At 39.8% G+C, this 21,469-nt stretch overlaps 1 protein-coding gene and 1 long non-coding RNA gene across 2 annotated transcripts in view; both read right to left on the reverse strand.

Moving 5' to 3' along the window:
- Nucleotides 1-21,469, reverse strand: part of LOC145448434 (Golgi-resident adenosine 3',5'-bisphosphate 3'-phosphatase-like) — a 253,019-nt gene that overhangs the window by 22,923 nt on the left and 208,627 nt on the right. The window lies entirely within an intron of this gene.
- LOC145448790 (uncharacterized) lies at nt 276-3,774 on the reverse strand. The gene is made up of 2 exons (XR_013918025.1): nt 2,107-3,774; nt 276-1,573 (listed from the first exon to the last, which is right to left on the reverse strand). It is a non-coding gene; the product is annotated as an uncharacterized LOC145448790 (long non-coding RNA).

Raw genomic sequence — 21,469 nt, forward strand, 5'->3', positions numbered from 1 at the left:
TATTAGGAAATATATCATATGAATCAATCGATCAATCAATCGACATATTATATTTTCATCCGCCCAAACCACACACACAATGTACATTGCGATATACAAGACACACAATCCATTTTCTCGTACGATATTGTAAGTTCTGTAGGGGAGATAGCGTATAGTGGACGGCCCGGGTTGAATTCCCGTCGTCAGTGGTTTAGGGCGCTTTAACGCAGAGCGAATGTTTGTAGTTGTATAATTGTATATCTGACTCCAAGATGTATTATTGACTCCAAGAAGGTTGCGTTTTACAATTCGCTGCGTGTTTCTTCTTTCGTTCGACGAACCGGCGTAACCGCGCCGTACGGCCTTGTTGGCTGACGTACCACGAAGCCTGTCTATTGGACACGTATTCGATGGATCACACTGACGAATATAAGTGTTTCTGTCTCCACGACTTGTAACTTTATTGAATTACGTACGACAAAGTAACGGACTTCCGAATCAGCGAAATATCATGAATCGAATGTCTACGTGGTATTACATACGTATATATATATCATAGCCACGAGAGATTAAATGCACCAAATATCGTACGATTTCATATTTCGTTATCTACGTTCACACGACAAAATATACGACTCACAAAGGTCTTATCAGATCTCAGTTCAGGGAATTAAGTAAGGTTTACCAACTCCTTATTCAATATTATTAAAATGGCGTTATACCAATATACTCCGTTGAAAGTTCCCCCTTCCCACCAAAATAACTTGGTGTACAAAAAACGAGTATATTGGTCAAAACCTCAAACCTAAGGTCATACAACATATGGACTGGGGCTAATCATAGGGACTGGAGACAGGAAACGATTTTATATGCAGGGGCAAAAGTAAACTAATGAAACGAAATACCACCCAAGCGTGGCATTCGGAAACCCTATTTTACCTAACCATCCCGGGATGACACGAAATCACACTATTACGCCCTAGAGGCAACTGAAACGCAAATCAGTCATATATATCAACCATATTTAGCGTTCAAATACAACCAAAGAAATAAAAGACATTAACTAGCGTAAAAGCGGTACCATCAGCGACATTAAAGGTCACTTCGCATGCAAAACCACAAAGTAATGAAAATGAATAATAAAGATAAACAGCTAAAGTAACTACAATACAATTCATAGACAGAAAAAGTCTATGTGCACTGACGAATGCCATCGACGTGTATGCAAGGCCAACATCATAATTCATCCAGCAATCATGCTTCAAAACCCACAGAACATGCTATTTACTGTCATTCACTTACTTTTTCTACTTTCTCATCACTACTGTTAACCCCTGGCCAACGGGATCAACAATCATTCTTTCCAAATCCGTGTTGTTCGCGCGCAACAACAGAGGGCTTATGACAATCCAACAACCATTCTACAGTGACCAACTCAAACATGACGCACCGTTCCGTGACCACAACCGGGCCTACACGAGACTAACCTTTTGATGTCAGCATTCATTTCTACAACGTATACTCCAGCAATGAGCTTCGGTGATCCCACGTTACATTATACGACGGGGAGTCACAACATGATGCAGCAATCCTGCATTTACATAACACATCACTGTACAAAGCGCAATTTAACCGCGCCCATCTTTACGTTACGCGATTCGACAATCGATGAAGCAGCAATCCTGCGTTTACACAACATATCAACGCATATCTTTATTCTACGCGATTTAATGCAACACGTAATCATTCAAATGTCTTGGTCTAACAATTCGTCTCCCTCTGGACGTATATCTTGGACTTGACTCGGTGATATTTCTGCAATCACGAGATATTTGGGTCTTAGCATCATCGCGCACGCGGGATTCACGCCTACGAAGTACGCGATCAACAGCAACAGGTAAGCAATCAGATACACGCTCTCGAGACGCGTCACTAACACTACCCGGACAGTCGCTCTCGCTGTCATCACTACCGGACGAAATTACACCTGCGTCACCCGGAGTTACCGCGGAGTTTAGTACAACTTTGTCCGCATCAACGGGCGGAAACTGCTGAACAAAATCATCAAACATGTCGTTATCTACATCAAATGGCGGAAAGTAACATCAGTCTGTTTATGCAGACTCTTGAAATACAAATCAACAACACTAGGCGATCAAAAAAAACACAAACATCACTTAATACCTCAAAACAACACATACACGATATTACGGCAAAATTAAAGGATACATTACATTGGGCACTCAGAAAACCGATAATATCACTCGCACACGAACTAATTAGCAAGATACTGCTATGGGTATAAAATAAATCGAATATTCACTTGCAATCATTTTATTCTAAATTGATATGAAACTTCCTAATTCATATCACGTAGCATTTAACATTGGTACATACCAACAGAACGAGAGTGTGCCCTATTTATTGTATTACATGCAAAGCAATGTTTGCAAATATCATGCACTACCGCGGTGCATATTTTCTCAATGATATACTCAACATAGGGTATCGTCGTATGGCAGAGGCCTAATATCTCTTCATAAGGCTTGCAATATATCATCATTCATCACACATACATATCAAGCTATTCAGCTATTGGATGCATCATGGCATCGAATAAATAGGGTAGCCTTCTTGCTACGGGTTTACCCGCACACATCTCTTATCAAAACATTATGCTATATAAGCACCTGCGTCCAGACTCGCAGGAAATGCGACCCCTATCTGGGTATAGAAACCAATGATTGCAAGTTACTTTACAAAACTACACTTTGTCAATATCCCAATAACAGTAACCAACTAACGTCGTAGTGCAAGATAATAAAATCGATCTGCCTTACATTTTTCTAATCCGTGTGATGCATGCTTGAAGCACCACCGTCCGCCAATCTGCTAAACTTCTGCGATTTCCGGGCATTTTCTGACACTGCAGACGTCCCCGCTGCATTTCTTCCTGGCAATAACGTCTCGTCGTTTTCTCTGAATGCTCTTTCTCGCCGCTGTGCAAGGCGAATCTTTATATTTATCGTTTCCGTGGTCCGATGCTGTATTGCTATTTCTCGCCGTCGGGCAGGGCGAATCTTTATATTGTCTTCGGTCGGCCGGTCGTCGTGATTAATTAAATGTCGGGGTCACCATTTAACGCAGAGCGAATGTTTCGTTCAATAGTCTCTTCGTATTATATCTGAATGTTCTTTGTCGTCGTTGTGCAAGGCGAATATTTATCAGTCGCTCGGCCGGCCGGTCGTCTTGATTAATTAAACGTCGGAGGGTCACCATTTAACGCAGAGCGAACGTTTGTAGTTGTATAATTGTATATCTGACTCCAAGATGTATTATTGACTCCAAGAAGGTTGCGTTTTACAATTCGCTGCGTGTTTCTTCTTTCGTTCGACGAACCGGCGTAACCGCGCCGTACGGCCTTGTTGGCTGACGTACCACGAAGCCTGTCTATTGGACACGTATTCGATGGATCACACTGACGAATATAAGTGTTTCTGTCTCCACGACTTGTAACTTTATTGAATTACGTACGACAAAGTAACGGACTTCCGAATCAGCGAAATATCATGAATCGAATGTCTACGTGGTATTACATACGTATATATATATCATAGCCACGAGAGATTAAATGCACCAAATATCGTACGATTTCATATTTCGTTATCTACGTTCACACGACAAAATATACGACTCACAAAGGTCTTATCAGATCTCAGTTCAGGGAATTAAGTAAGGTTTACCAACTCCTTATTCAATATTATTAAAATGGCGTTATACCAATATACTCCGTTAAAGGCGCCTTAATGTCCCTGTTCTTACGGCGACAAAAAGAAGCCCAGAAAAAAGACCGTCAATAAAGAAAAGAGCAAGAAATAGCTTCTAAAAGGATCGTAGAATGAAGAATAACATCGAAGAAGAATAGCTGTGGCATCGGGAAATGGGCCGGGGTGGATGCCGGTTTAAGAGACCCCAACTGGTCGTTCGGCATCCCCCTATCTGTTTATTACAACGCACTGCGTGTAAGTTGTATGTTATATCGCATTGTACACTGTGCTGTGTGGCTTGGGCAGATGAAAATAGTAACTGACGAATATATTATCATTATTTCTGATTCGTAAAAAGTGCTTTCAGACTTGTACAAAATCGACGTGATTTTCAAAATACGCAATATGAACTAGAACCAGAACCAGGGTTGTAACCACACAAGGTTCCGGGTCACAGGTCAATCTCACTTTTGTAACTTTGACTGTAGTCAAGTCGAGGCGTTTTGACACGAGTCCTATAGTCCAAGTCAGGGTGTAGTAACCAGAGGTGGTCAGTAACGATCGAAGTACTTCTACTTTTTAGAATTACTCAAGTATTTTCCCTCTACTTCTGGTACTTACTCAAGTAGATCTGATTCTAGCTACTTCTACTTCGTAATATTTGAGATCTACTTACTTACTTTTCGCTATTTTCAGTTTGTCAAGTAGAAGTAGTTAATTAATCCTCCAATCAGGAAGATAGCCTGAGGAATTTCGGGGCTGTTTTCACGGAGTATCAACATTTAATTTTCATAAAAATTGATTAAAGCTCGGAGTTTTCGTCGCGCTTCGCGCGCATTGGTTACGGAGTGGCCAGTATGATTTCACGAAAGTATCGGTGAATTTAATTTAGGTAGCGGGTCGGCGTAGTTCCGTTCACACCGCATTGTCGCCCTTCGCCCATATGAAATATCTCAAAACAGTATATATGACTCGTCATAACGTTTAAAACTGATGTTTCGCAATCTAGCATTTACTTATCATATCGTAATCTAGCAGTCCATGGCGTGTCCCAATCTAGTAAAGTGGACTCCGACTTTTTTTTTAATTTCAGAACAGTTTTAGCATACCAACCTTCGAAACTTTTTGTACTAAAGACATGAAATACATGTTCGGCTTTTAGAAGTAGTAATTAGATTTCACTTTCAATTCCCAGCATCATATACTTTGAGTTCCAATTAATATCAGTTCTTTTGTCTGGATAACATACATGTTGAAGCATAAAAGCAAGTGAAGTAATGCCTTTAATTTCCGGAAATAAAGCTACACAATATGGCATTTTACGATCCACCATATTTTTTATTAACGTGTACTAATCGCGCAAAGTCTTTACACCGTATCCTATACGACTTCCCCGTATTGCTCTTCGGCTAAGCTACGGGCCTTATAATATGGGGAAGGGCGCCATATTATGATATTTTCTAAAACGTGCTGTTGGAGTAAACAGAGGATTAGTATCGCATTTCCATTTAAATACTATAATTTTTATCCCATGATGCGAAAGAATGCTTATGCCGTCAAAATTTTGATACCTCCTGGTATGCATCAATATGAATCAAAGCTTGGCACCTTTCGCATAGCTCAATTTGCACCTTTTGACAGTCCATGTGAACGAATTAAGATAGTTGTCACAACTACTTACTCACTTGAGTAGATTTAAAGTCAATCAATTTTACTTCTACTTCAAGTAGTTTTAGGTTGCTTATGGAAGAAGTACTTCTACTCGTACTTGAGTAGATTTTTTCATTGCTACTTCTACTTCTACTTGAGTAGCTTTCTTGACTACTTTGGCCACCTCTGGTTGTAACCAAGTCAGAGGGCTCCGAGTCGCAAGTCAATCTTACTTTTATTGTTTTGACTCGAGTCTAGTCGAGTCACTTTTAATTCACCACCGAGTCAAGTCCGAGTCATAGTCAGCGAGCAGAGGGTCTGGTCCGAATCCTGGTATCGTGACTCGAGTCCGAGTCCAAGTCAATGTGTTGACTGCTCAGTTTCGAGTTGAAGTCTTGTTAAAACCACAACTCTCTTTGGTGATATCGAATAATTCGCATTTAAAATATACTAATTTTCCTGACTTGTAACGCAGTTTCAGGTCGCATTTACAATTACCACTACCAATAGGCGAAATACCTACAGCGTGGTTACTTGACTATTCTTCGAAATTACAATGAAATGTCGGACTTGGCCGTCTGAGACTCGAGTCATATGACTTGGTCCGAGTCATGCGCAATGACTCGAGTCCAAGTCGAGTCATTTCTGTATTTTGAGAAAATGTGGCATTGGAACATTTGCAATGATGTCAGTGATAAATCCGGCTTATTACGGAAGATAATTAGCCTATGCTAAATTACGACCAATCCAAATATGGACCAAATTGCGTACTTTGTTCAAATACTCGATTCCAGTGTTGTAGTATGACTGAGGTTGGGTTGCGAGATATTTATGCTGCAGCTGAGCAAAGTTTTATTCATGTGTCGTCTCGAGAACGACAATTAAACCTTGCTGCAAACGTTCGTTCATTGCAATCAGTTTGGAATACATTGGAACAGGATTTCCAACCAATCCCACTATGTGGTGGATTTCGTCTCTAATATGATCGCAGTGGAATCAAAGTGAGTTATGTCCAGTTTTCAAATTTTGAAGGTCAATTTTTTTCGGCCAAAGCTTGGCCCTGGTTATGTCTACTTCATTAATTCAAAGTTAATCAGGGTCAATATATGGATGAATGAAGATGAAAACTTTACGTAAAGTCAATTTTCTCAAAATGTCTAATATGGGCATAAGAAACTTTAACGCAAAACAATATTATTCTGAAGTTCTGTACCACAAATGGCTTGTTCAAATAAGTCACTTTGACTCCACTGCGACGATATGTAGATGATTGCACCTGGTGCGTATATGAAACCAACATTCGTTACAGACATATATAGTTCGATTAAATATCTCGGATTTCATTTCCACATTTAATAGCCGGTTTTACTTCTATGGTCAGGTGTGTGTACGAATACCATCACAGTTCGTCATACGCCTACATCTTTAGTCTCATACCAACACCTTTTGATGTAGCAATATCCTCGATAGACCATCTCTTTTTACTTTTGAGCTGCGACCAATGCACGAATTCGATTCGGTGTTGTCGTAATTACTCTCGTAATTGGGCATCAGGCTGACAGCTGGCAAAATAAACGTTATATGTGGCATATGCGGTCATAATTCACGGGGACCTAAACGCTTGTGAATGCCCCTATCCATTTCTATTGTCAGTTAAAGTGTTTTTTAAAAGGAATACACTCGTTTCTTCGAAGATTAAAAAAATCGACTGCTGGCTGGTTCGGTAAATACCAGCACGGCGGTCAGTGATGACGGTCAGTCGATGCGAACAGTCGAAAAAAACGTGTCCATACAATACCCGTCAAGGAGCTCTAACCACTGTAACTCCATTTTTCAACTAGGAATTTGATGGCAGATCAGAAACAATAATGTTCGTTCGATCAGCATCCTTTCGATTCGCTATGAACTGAACTATACGCAGTACATGGCTGGCAATCATCGAAATACGGCTACCTTGCAAAATTACGCGTTGTGTTAATGTGCCGTAACAGTGATTTTATTGTAACAATGTTATCGTTTCATGAATGCTGCTCGAAACGTTTGTGCTCAAACTGCTCATGTATATCGATGTGGACTATGGAGTATGGATCCAGCTATAATTGACACTGAAAAACAACCGTTTCAAATGAAGTGTTGGCCTCGCATGCCATAATGTCGCAAGTTGATATGTCCAGTCCACGGACCATACAATGTTCTTTTCAATTCTCTACTAGTTGGTAACGAATACCCCTGACGAGTGTCAACCGAAAATATTCGGGTTGATTTCAATTTGAATGTGCTATTCGAAAAATATTCATGTCAACCACAAACTCGGAGAACGCTGAGCGACTCAAGGAACATGACGTCATTGAATTGTCGAATAGTTTTCGTTCACCAGGGGTAATTATTCGGAACATTAATTTACACGATATTATGAAGGAACCGTGCTCAAGAATCACGGTGGTTTATTTAAGGTAGTTGTAGACGAGCGGTACTTACATCATTGATATTTTAAGAAGTTGGCTTTTAACCTTTGTATCGCCAGATCATTCGGATACGGGGATCAAGACCAAAATCCATAATTTTTAAAGATGTAACATAATGTTTATGTCCCAGATCACCCTGGCTATTGAACATACAATTGTCTGAAAGTATATATCACTGATCGGCGCATGTGAAATATAATTGCACCAATAAGCCTTCATCAAATGAGTTCGCTTCGAATGCAATTGATGATTAGCCTACTTTAAAATATCAATCCACCATTGTCGGAAAAGCACGATGGTACCTTGTCATTGAATCGAAGTTTTGCCTAGATAGGGGTATGCTTTTTCATAATTATTAGTGAAAGTCCTCCACATGAATTTGACTTTATACATACATTTTTTCCTCATGTCAACTATATCGAACTTGTCTTGCGGCTTATCATTCAGAACAAGCTAAAATTCGAGACATCTCTATTTTGCACTGCGTTTTCATTGGCTTCTGTGCCTGGAACAGCATAGTGCCGCAGGATGTTAGCGTCTATAACAGGGGTGGGCAATTGTATTCCTCTGAGGGCCAAATGAGAAGTAGAAAATACGCTGGCGGGCCCAGTGAAAAAGTTTAAATGTAGTCTTCAGTGCATTTTAATTTTAATTTCTAAATTACATTGTTAATAAATGCTGCTCAGTGAATGTGTTGATGTTAGGCGATATACCACGGCTGGCTTATAGTTGTTGCTCTGTGTATTGTCCGAATTTGATATTACACAATTCTCTCATCAACAGCCATAATATTCCATTCAATCAAACTATCCACTGCTTTAGAGTCTTAATAGAAGAACGTGGATAGAGGTTGAAAGAAAGCTAAAATGTATCATGTTTAACATTGTTTCGAATCATGACAGCTAATAGATATATTTTTTCACTTAACCGTCACTTTCTCATTACCTAATATCAACACATTCACTGAGCAGTATTTATTAACTATGTAATTTAGAAATAAAATTAAAATACGCTGGAGAATATAGCTAAATTTTTTTCATGCGGCACGCCAACGTATTTATTTTTCTCATTTGGCCCGCGGAGCAAAATAATTGCCCACCTCTACATGCGCCCCGCGGGCCGTAGTTTGCCCACACCTGGTTAGGCTATACACAATATTTCGTGTTATAGTCTCATGTCTGCAGATTGTTAGCCAGGTCAAGTGCGAAAATGAATCGTATTGAATTTCTGCTTCGTACACCGTTTATGCAGTTTCCTTTAGAGCAATAATTAGAGGTAAAGAGACTCGGTCTTGTCCATTGATCTCATCGTACGCGGGAGGAAAGCGCATCCTACCTTTCTCCCAACGTATTTCGATAAAAATGAATAGCTGAGGTGTAAGCGAGGATAAGGACGCATTTATTTACACTTGTACAGTGTACACTGCTGGTGCCAGCGGCAGTGTCTCTAGTTGGAACAAAATTGGGTATCGTGATCTGAAGCATGTGGTCTCTAATGCAAACGGTGTCTAGATATTACCCGATGGTCGACATTACTCGGCTAGAGTTCACTGGCTTATATTCCAATACATTTTTTTCCGAAGTAGTAACGACTGGTGAACTTTCAAAATTCCTATAGTTAAAAAATCTCTTTCTATCAACTTTGCTGCAGTAACAAGCTTTTTTAATATCATCTTGACCACCCCGATTTCATCAGCAGAATCCAAGCGTGGTTTCAGCACATTAAAACACATCTAGACTTCTCTTAGAATCGGGATGTGTAAAGATATAGGCTCGATGAGTTAGTAGATGTGCTCAGGATTCTCAGCGCTGTCAGTATGGGTATTCCAGAGTTCAATGAACTTGTCATTGAACATTTTGCAACTATGAAATCACGCCTCGCCCAATACGCTTACTGATACAAACGTTAAAATTTGCAGGTATGAACTACTGTACTTCATATTTTCTTCCGAATAATTTGAAGAATGTCAGCTCGAAAAGCTTTGTGTTTTAATATATTTCTGTCGTTAATATAATATTAAATTTGAAATGTGTAAGCCTAATGAACCATGCCTAATGTCAATACACCATAAAACTGTGTGTGACCACCACGAAGTCACATTTTCACGTCGGAATACAATAATGTGACGTCATTTAGATTATTAAAATCGCGTGCACCCCTTGCCCCACCACCCGATATTGTCACGAGCCGCCACTGCCAAATGTATCAACTGGGTCGATCAAATAATATATAAATCCCATAAAATCAATATCTTCTGTTGCTTTGTCAACAATTTCGACGAGGACTTACAAGGGAATATAAGCTTACGCCTTAATGGTCTAGGCCGGACAGGGCAATGTATTAGGCGTCTGAGTATTGCTACGTTGATATTGTGCAGAGTGAAAACGGGTTTCTATACTTGCTACCGTTATTAACCAATTAACAAGTTATACAGCCGTAGCCAACACCCCGATCGCGCGGATTTGATTTTCATGATACATTAAAAGTATGAAATCAAGATTGATTCGTACGCCTGCTACATTTTTACATCAGACAACGATACCAATTTCATTGATCGGTTGAATAAGCATCATTCGCTAACTACCTACATGTAGCGTGTTTCGCTCTTGATATTGTGTGATTGATTGCGGGTCAAGCTCGCAGCAGAGAGTCACCATAGTGTCCTATATGGTGTGGAGTGTGGACAGTGTCCACTGGACTACGCGAGACTGAACGACTCATTGCATTTGAGTTACTTCATACGTTCCATTTGACCAAAGGCAACTTTACGACCATTTTCGACTGACTGGCCGAGCGCAACAGTTGATAAGACGAGTATCAATGGAAAGCAGCTGCTGATCACGAAAATATAGATTTTATCCACTCATCGTCGTGGAACCCCCAAAATCAGCCTCAAAATTTGGATTGTGATCGGTGTTTGACCAAGTGACGCAACATTTGTGTCTGGAAAAACGAGAGTAAAGCTACGAAGAAAGAGCAAATTGCAACCAAAGATGTTATAATGAAGGGAAAATTGTAATCCATGAAAAAGGTTCACAGTGCAGAACCTACCAAGGTTCGTCTGTGAACGTGAACCTCTAAATTTCCGAGGTTCACAGACAGAACGCGAACGTGAACCTCACGTTTGCACCATCCCCAATGGTAACCCCATTTTAAAGGATATATCTGAGTTTTAGGTAGTGGGGAATGTAGACTCGGCATGAATCTGAAGTGGGGAATGAAGATAAAAAGGTTGGGAACCAATGCCCTACCGTAAACGGATGAATTTTGTCAATAATATTGTCCTGTGCTACGTTCCACTCAAGCTTCCGTGACTGCGCGTCTTTGCTTCGTAACCAATTGCGAAATTTCTGGCACGATATGTTCACTGTTGAACTTGCTCTGCCCAGTTTATTGACGCGGTTTCCATCTTTCAATCCCGTTTCTTCAAATAGTGCGTGGAAAAAATATGACATTGCTTCCACGGCATACATTGATACAACAGTACAGACTAACAATTCCACTTGCAACATATGTTAAATCACCGTACAGGTGATTGTACAGTAGGACTCTTCAAAATGACTTTTTTCTCAAATCGTACTGGCTACTTGATAAAATTGTTAGGTTACCTAATTTAAGCCTACACAACAAATTTGGTTCAATTCCAACCAGTTGCCGCATTGCTACAGGAGAAGAAATTTTATGATTATTATATAAAAATAAATAACAAATTTACGGTGACCAATTCTTTAGTGGTGCCCACCGTAAATAATATTTTATTCAAATCGAAATTTTCCGACGGCAATAACTCCGCGTCCACTGTTTGGAATTGAACCAAATTGTGTGAACATCGTTTTTATAGACAACCTAACACTTTCATGGGGTGAACAGAAAATTTTCAAATTTTTTGTTATTTATTTTTATATAATAAATAGAAACTTTCTTCTCCTGTAGCAATGCGGCTACTGGTTGGAATTGGACCAAATTTGGTGCGTAGGCCTAAATTGGGTAACCTAACAGTTTTATCAAGTAACCAGTACGATTTGAGGAAAAAAAGTCATTTTTGAAGAGCCCTATTGCACAGTACACTACCGGTTCTCGGAGTCGTCGGACCAGAGCATTGAAGTAGCAGCACCGGAGTCGGACACCAGAGAATTTGTCGAACCGCACCCCACTAAACTCCACATTTAAATCATAATGCAAGCAGACTCTACTGAAGAAATACCGTAGTCAGAGGTAGGGATTACCAGACCACGATCTGATATATCTACCTCGCCTTCCGTCACATGCCATCTCCTACCTGATTTTGTCGCTTTTCCTTTCATGTTAGTTTCTATTGCTTGTCATCAGTGTGCGTGCATCCTTTTGACATCACCTACGCCCGGGTGGGTGTCTGCTTTAAAAGACCACTCCAAGTGGTTTCGACACTTTCCTATCTTTTCATTGTATCGCAATCTTGTGGCGCAGCGACCTGACAAAATTGTTAGTAATAAACAGAATTTATACACGTTTCTGTAAAAACAATATTGCTTTCGAACTTTTGTCTAGTCCGTATTATTACACGGCATGTAGAATCAATCAAGTCTAGCTCAGAAGGCTCAGTCGTGGGAATCCAGTGCAGAAACTGCTCATTTTATAGATAAGGCTCTTAAAATATGATAGGATATCACCCCTACTATATACTACCACTTATGCGTAAAAACGGCACCTGCTTTTTCCATTACTATAAATATTGTACGACCTCAAGATTAAATTGACCGTAATTTAATTTTCATATTCGTTCAGAGATCTGCTTATTCAGCACGTGATAAAACCATGAAAGTGAGACTGATGTCACCGGTAGCCGGTATGTTATAGCTACCTCTACTCAGGACCGTAACAGTACTTCATCAGCCCCCCTAAAAAACGTGGGTCTTGGGCCGCCCATAGGGTGATAGACCAAAACTCTGGGTGCTTCCCCCCTTCACCCTATAAATTTTTGCCGATATTCATTAACGACATTTATTATGCTGTTCAGCGCGACAGCATATCTCGACTTACCGCGCCAGGCGTGAAAATTTTCTATAGTACATGATTGAATCGGTCAATATGATCGGGAGTTGCATATTTATTGCTATCACTTTTTTATCCTCTCTCTGCCTACGGAAAATGTAGGGTCCGTAAATAATAACTCTAGGCAACAATTTTGAACGTAAAATTTGTTGACTTCGATTTTGCACTTGATTTAAGCTAATATTGGCGTGCGGATTCCACAAATGCCATTGGTTTTCTTCTATCACGTCAAGTTTTTGCTCTACGACATAAGCCCAAAATATGCAAATTTCACGAATTTAGCCATATTACTTTTCCATACCATATAAAAATCCACACTTTAACCATATAATAAGTTATCTAGCCCATAACTCAATTGAATTATTAAGAAAAAGGGTACTGGTATCGATCTAGGCCGATGCATTCTCCCATTTTTGGTTAGAGGGTGGAACCATCTGAGGATATTTCGCACACATACTTGATGCAAACTGAAGGATATGGCAAGGAAAATAAACATTACAATTACTATCAGCTATAGGTCCAATGCCCCATTCAGGTTATCCAGTGTAACTTGAAACTGCTATATACTCGATAATTTGGATCAAGAGAAGATCATAGGGATAGCAGGCCTAATGATGTAGATTTTGAAATCGAAGATGAGAATGTAGAGGAGTCCATCAACACCGGTTATTGATCTCACATAAGCTTTGGCACTTGGAATAGATATTTTCGGAACTTCTAACATCCTTACGAAGTGAGAAAAGATTACTTGGCAATGTCGAGAACGAACGATCGGGAGAATCAGCCTTTTCTTTTTCGGCCTACTTTCGGTATCTTTTTGTATTGTCGTGATACTGGTATTGGCATGATACTGTCACCATGGATTACTGGAGGAGTTAGGAATCCCGATTTAGAACTCAAGTGAATGGCAAATGCCTATAGGTTGCTCAAAAAGAATTCTAAAGTGTGGCATTCTCCAAAAAGCCAACGTATTTGGTGCAGTAACAATTGCACACTCAGTTAGTCTTCGTGAATAATACAGAAACATTGAGAACAATACAGAAACATGAAATTGTTGCAATATCACGAGCACAATTGGATCATATGTGTCAGCTTTGAAATATTGTGCTTTCTTTGTTTTTCAGACAATAAGGATGCAAAGCACATGCAACCCTGATACACATGTGTCACTGCCATATGATTATGTCGGATAGCAGACATTTAAAAAAACTAAAATATTTTAATAATTTCCCTGAAAACCGTGACATAGTCAGTGATGGTCAAGGAGAAAATCTCCCCCAACACCTGAAGATGATGGGGATAAGATACCAGAGTAAATTGGAGCTTACATATGTTAGCTGACTATTGCTCGAGTATCAAACTAGACAACCTACAGAATGGGTTATTAGCGTAAATTTGGACCCTGAAACTCGCCTTTTATTTGTCCTGTACGAGCAATATCAGTTTAAATCAACCAAATAAAGCAGTGCAAATGTTTATTTGAGGTCTAATGATTTACTTTCGACTGGTTGTAGTTTTTGAAACGTTTTATACAATAAACACAAAATAATAAAAGTAGTGCTATTGTGTGGGTTTGGAGGCAATGTGGGGGGCCTAACCCAAAAACTTGACGTGATAGAGAAAAACGGAAGTCATTTTTGAATTCAGCGCCCAAAAGTTAGTCTAGATCAATTGTCTGATCAGAGTCAACCAAAATTGTGTTGACCAGTGTAATTAAACCCATTGGTATAATGAATTCGTTACATAATTTTATTTCGTGTCCCTACTATGTCGAAAGATATTTAAATCGCTCAAACGTACGAAACTAAAATACGCACACGGTTTAAATTGCTATTTCGGCACTGGCAGCGGGATGGCCATTTCTTGTGGGGTTCAGATTGTAAGAACAAGAACATTCTGAGCTACCCATTTAGTCACATGTACAATCAAACAGATATGCATATTGCATATATATCCATGTCAACATTGGGGTAGTCCTTTTCGGCCAAGGTTTTCTCGCTTCCGCTCATTCTGGCACACTTCTCAGAGTCGCATGCTACATGGCCTAAAGCCCGCTGCACACTGACCTCGCGACGCAACATCGCGAGTTGCGCGTTGCGAGTTGCGAGTCGTAAGTCTCGACGCAATGCACACTGGTCCCGCCAGTGCCCACAAGCATTGACTATAGCTCTTGCGCGTTGTGTCCGAAGGCTCGAAATGGATACGTATTGCACAGCTCCTGACAGATCACAAAATGAATATTTCCATGGGTAGGGGAGACCGGGGACAAATGTAACTAGGGGCAAATGTAACAATCGACCTCACCGCTAGTAGGATGGAGAAATCAGCTTGATATTTCAAGTGCGCATGCAGTAGTTATCTCTCCTATTATACCTGGAGTTACGTTGAGCTACGATGCGAAACCCCGGAATAATTTGCAAAAAACGAAATTTTTGACCCTTGAGTAAAGTTTTTCTGGTCTGGAATAATTTGTCTGGACGAATAGTACCTCAAGTAGTTACAACGTAATATGTGTAGCTGGAACAATGTTACTATAGTCTACCGTGGTGATGGAAAGAATAGGACTTGCATCGCCGGGAAGGTACCATACTGAGACATTAATCATGGTCGAGCGTGTCAGGGGCAATCGTAACACTCTGTTACTTTTGCCCCGTTACAATATGTTATCAATTCTGATTGTCTTTGTTCATATGTTGGTATTACCATTCATCTACTGCAGAATAATCTTGCAACAGCCGGAAGTTCACCAGAACAGATACTGCCTTGCGATACCAATTCTAACATGATCATCTGTCGGAAAGGCCATACAATAGTGATGATGTGAATCTGACGGTTCGGTTATTTTCGTGATTCAACCACCCTTTCTCATGTTGATCGACTTTTGGTGTGTCGAACTTCAATAGTCATGTCTTAATTCTTGTCCTCTGACTTTGATCATGGCCCACTTACATTTTGATATTTGATGTGAACAATTTATGTTAATTTTCTACAGCACAGATAAATGTCATTATAGCTTTGACGCCACACAATGTTGCGTCCTCGTTTTACTATACTATGATCGGCCCATTCAACCAAGATATGTTAGCCAGGTCGGTTTCGCACCTTCGCAGGTGACCGAATGACCAACCCATTATGCCCGCTGAACAATAGAACCTTGGTAGAAGAGGCCGAATATGTGTAGGGAGATGATGGAATGAATGTGTCTCTTGTACACTTTAAGCTTGAACAAGACACGGAGAGTGATATTGCATTCAGATGCCATAAATGCGATGGGGCGTAGCCTGGAAGCGTTCAAACGTCTCTTCCTTTAGTTTCATGCAATATTACAATTTGTGCTTTCGTTTTCGTTGTTCATTCAGTTTGTGTTTAGTTATAAATAACACTGTTACAATTGCCCCGCAAGGGTGGTACAATTGCCCCTGGGTACGGGGCGATTGTAACATTTGAGCAGCGATTTTTGCGACCCAAAATTTCCATGATTGATTGTTGATTGAGTTCCAATTTAGTTTTCATATCAACTATCGAGTTGTTGGCTTCTTTATATAAAACTTTGGAAGTGAAATTTCCACGAGAAGAACACGTAATGTTGGAAAATACGAAAAGTGTTACAATTGTCCCCGGTCTCCCCTACATGGTTTTGCCAATGAATAAGGTGTCATCTTATATGCACACACGTTCCCATTAGCGAACCAATATAATATTTCAGTGGTGAAAACGCAGAATCCGCGTGACTCAGTGATAGGCGCTATTTCCGGTTGCTGATCCAAATTTCTGGAGTTCTAGCTGTAGCCTACTATGCTAGACACCAGGGCTCTTCAACCATGACTTTTTTCTCCAATCGTACTGGCTACTTGATAAAATTGTTATGTTACCTAATTTAAACCTATACACCGAATTTGGTTCAATTACAACCGGTAGCCGCATTGCTACAGGAGAAGAAAGTTTCTATTTACTATATAAAAATAAATAACAAAAAATTTCAAAATCTTCTGTTCACCCCATTAAAGTGTTAGGTTGTCTATAGCAGGGGTGGGCAGCATACGGCCCGTGGGCCGAATCCGGCCCGCGAAGGGATTTTGTCCGGCCCGCGGACAGTTTTCCGTTTTACATGATAATGTGGCCCGCGGCCCTAGTCTGCCGAGATTTTCCACTACTTGCTTACAACGTCAAATTTTAGTGACTGCATGTGCATGTTATTATATACGTATATGCGCAGCGTGCTAGAGTGGAGCTTACGCGTAAGTTCGTCGAAGCGAGAAGACTTGCATTATCGGCATTTGCGATGTACTGAACCCTAATTTCGTTTGTGGTAATCATGGTGTTTGTCGACTACAATGGTCAGTTACACCAGGCTTATATTTCTTATTTTTCATTCTGTAACCGCCGACTTGTAGCACGGCACACTTCTAGGCTTTTGTAAGACGAAAACACTGCTTATACCAGGGGTCGCCAACTCAAAACGGGTCGCGGGCCACTTTTCAAATTTCGTAGAGGTCGCGGACCGCATGAATTCATTATCGAGATTTCTCAGGCCACACAGTTGAACAACGATGCTATCTCGTCCCCTACTCAACCCCAACGAATATATGTGTTGTTCAATTAGGGGTACCGGGGTTATCGAACTCCTTGAAATCTTAATTGAGGATTGCACCGTCTGTTGATTGATCAGACAGAAGCAGACATGGCGGCGCCTGTATGACAATATGCTATTCTCAAATCCACATAGTCTTCGTCATTATCGGCGAGAAATGGCTTTGAAGTGAAATTACTGTCGGTAAAATGTATTCATTAAATGCGATTTATTCCTTGTATATGTGGAATGTGGATAAATGGGCGAATATTGTATCGATTCAGCAATCCGGCCCGCCAAGTACTAAATTTTCCTATATCCGGCCCGCCGACTCGAGAAGTTGCCCGCCCCTGGTTTATAGAAACGATGTTCACCAAATTCGGTTCAATTCTAAACAGTGGAAGCGGAGTTATTGTCGTCGAAAATTTTGGACTATGGATAAAATAGTATTTACGGTGACAAATTCTTGAATTATTTATTATAGTGGTGCCCACCGTAAATACTATTTTATTCAAATCCACATTTTTATTTTTACCACAGTGCGTAATGTAACTGCTGGAATTTCGCAGGGCCAGATCTCGTTAAACTAATCTGTCAGTCTTTGAGGCAAAAATTTTTTTTAGGCCAAACTTCTTCGTAATGACAGACAGTTCCAACTAGAAATGAAGATAATTAGTACAATTCTAACAATATGTGGCAAAACACCTAATTTGCATACTTTAGGTCAAATGGGGTCAAAATTAATTTTTTTAAGGTTAAAGAATGTCAGAATTTTGATTTTTAGGTGGTCAAAATCTTCCGTTTTAGGTCAAAATAATCTCCCTAATTAGGACATAGACAATAAATGACATCAAGCTGTCACATAAAAAAAGTTCTCTCAGAGACCTTTTCATCGCAATCGTTACATAGCCCCTACAACAGTGGTTCTCAACCTTTTTGCCTTCGCGGACCCCTGTCGGACCGTCAGGGATCCCCGCGGACCCCCAAGAAGATTTAATTCAGATTTAGCTCAATTATCGCGCTATCGTCATCTGTCTTGTGCAAATGATAACTGTAGGCTTAGCGATAAACAGCAACAAGATGGCTTTTCTTGAAAATAAGATCATACTATTCATTTAGAAATTTGGTCAAATTCTATTATTTCAAAGCGAATTCTGCAACTGCATTTCTTGAAAACCGTCGCCGTGTCTTGAATATCCGCGCCTTTGATTTGATATGAACGAGTGCCGAATATCCATTTCCACAAATAATGGTGGTGGCGAATGTAATAATAACGCGTAACACATCCGACGACACATTTAAGCATGATCGCAATAAATATGGCACCAAAATTGATAAACCATTTTTTTTAATGTCTAGCCTATGGCCATTTTTATCTAGCAGTTTATCTTGAAGTTATCACGGCTATGTAGCCTATGTCACAGGAGAAAACGGATTTTCCGGAAAATGGAAATTTCGATGTCACCATGATTGACCTTACTCATTGAACTTTTTTTCCCACAATCCCCAACAAAACAGTTCTAAATAGCAAAAAGTAAAATGTTTGTATGAGTAGGCTATTGGCAATTTAGCAATTAAATTGAGTCTGCACAGTACGATATTGCAACTCAGACGGCCATTCTGTTGACGTATGCTCTGGAGTTTTACTAGTAATGAAGCGAAACAGCGTCGTTATTTTTCGAATTAAAATACTAAATAAAGCACAAATTAGGTTATCAAGTAACTTTGAGGCTTCGCGGACCCCCGGTTGAGAACCACTGCCTTACAATATGTCTTCAAAGATAAGTTCGAAGACGCAATTAAATGTAATCGTGAGTAATTGTGTTTAATTTTTCAATGTATTCGTAATCTTAATCCCGTGATTCAGAAGTAATCGTAATTGCAATCGATTACATTCATGAAGTAATCACCCATGTCTGTCTACAGCAGGGGTGTCAAACTCAAGTTGCGTCGCGGGCCGGATTCAAGCCTTCAAATCGCCCGCGGGCCGGACCATGCAAATTGTTCCAAACTGTTAACTCAGAATCTATCCGTGTTGTCCACTTGAATACTCAATTATCCAGACGATCGATCATAGGGTCCTATTCTATAAACATCTTTATTCGCTAACAAAGGAATTCGTGTAATGCCGATGATTGGTAGGCTGAAGACAGCTATATAAACCGCTAAAACAGGGACTTTAACGACAATATACTTTGGCATTTTGCTATTATTGCTGTTTCAGTCATAATCTGGTAATATTCTTGTGTATGCGTTGTGAGGAATACCAGAGAGTTACCTGTAAACGCCGACGTTAAAGTTTTGTTCATTGTTATTGCATCGCGAGTCGGGTTTTTCTGGACGTCGAGGAGCTGTTAAGTCATAAGCGAAAGTGAAGTGCGACCACAGATATATTTATTATATTTTTGTGTGAAAATTAAGTCCTCCAAGTGGCCTGCATATACCGGTTTCCCACTGGCGTTTTCACTTCTGTAAATAACTACTTTTTTATCCAATTCTCCACAAAACTATGAGCTCAATATGACTTTTTTCCTCCTAGGACTTGGGAATTGAGAATTGTTGCTGATGGTGATCACAGTGAAACTACAACGCCAATCGGAATTGGATTTCAATAGCAGTGACTTGTTGCTGATGGTGATTACGGTGAAACCACAACATGTGGTCTAATGAGACTTATAAACGATCAATCCACTCGTATCTATATTTGTGCATTAAGAATATGTATATGAATTTGCAGTCACGTCGTTCTCTTTGGAACTAAGCGCATTAACGCTGAAATCGTTACCAACTCTCTCTATAGATTTTCGAAACATACTCTACATTTCTGTCTTGAGGGATTATTTGATGAAAGTATGTCGTATTAAAATCTTTACAATTGTAAAAAAATGCTGCCATTTTTAGAATCGTTTCGCGGGCCGGATAAAATCGTCTGGCGGGCCAGATGCGGCCCTCGGACCATATGTTTGACACCCCTGGTCTACAGTCACCATAATGTGACGTAGTGAATCATTCATTACACTGGTCAACACATATTTTTAGGCAGACAAAGTAAGAGTGGTTTTGGAGGTTCTGAAGGGCGCTGATTCCGAATATGACCTTAGTTTTTTTCAAATTGGCTCTTGTTGTGGAGATAACCCATGGGGCTATTTTCACCAAAATCTCCCGTTTTCGCGGTAATGACTTTATATAAAATCGGCTAAGCCGTACTATTAAGTTTACAAATTAAATCTACTTGTTATTTTTACACACAGAAGGCTCTTTTAAAACAAAATACAGCAACAGCACTATATTTAGGATTAGTAGATTTATCATAGTTTTCACGGACTTCACGGACTTCACGGACTTTCACGGATATCATGTACATAAATAAACCCAAGTCATGTACATAAGTATTTACCTAGATAATCAAATAACGTGGCAAAAATTCAATCAGTTTTACGTCAACCACCAATTGCATATTCGAAATAATCAGTTGGAATATAATATTATCAATGTATTTTAAATCACAATTGTTTTTTGTACGGTTTTCGCCTGTAAGCTATTTAGTGCAGTTTGTCGAAAGGTTCCGGCAATGGTCTGACATAATATGTTCAATTGTTCATCTCATCTGCCCTGATATCTTTCTGTTGTTGTTATGATGTCTTGGTAGAACCTGTACCCTTGCTAATCAACAAGATGATTAGGAAATATATCAAGATGACTGAACAGGAAGTGAACTTTTATGCTCAAGTTTTCGATATGCAGATACGAATTTTCGGACCAACTGTTTGTAGTTGGGTGTTTTGTGATCATCTAAAAAGTTTTATTTACTACATCTTTGGAGAAATTGCATGCAGTGAACTCCTTGCTAATGTGAAATTGGAATCTTTCATCGGTATTCGAATATACCAGATACCACTACCAGATACCAGATGTAAGTTTATCGTTTGATAGGGTTACTAGGTATACCCACTTATCTTCTCATATCTTCTACAAATAAGCAAGTAGTGAGGGGTTGCGGCTGA

The sequence above is a fragment of the Botryllus schlosseri genome, chromosome 10 (genome assembly GCF_051294905.1).
Source record: "Botryllus schlosseri isolate E-star chromosome 10, Bs_hap1, whole genome shotgun sequence".
NCBI classification, from domain to species: Eukaryota; Metazoa; Chordata; class Ascidiacea; order Stolidobranchia; family Styelidae; genus Botryllus; species Botryllus schlosseri.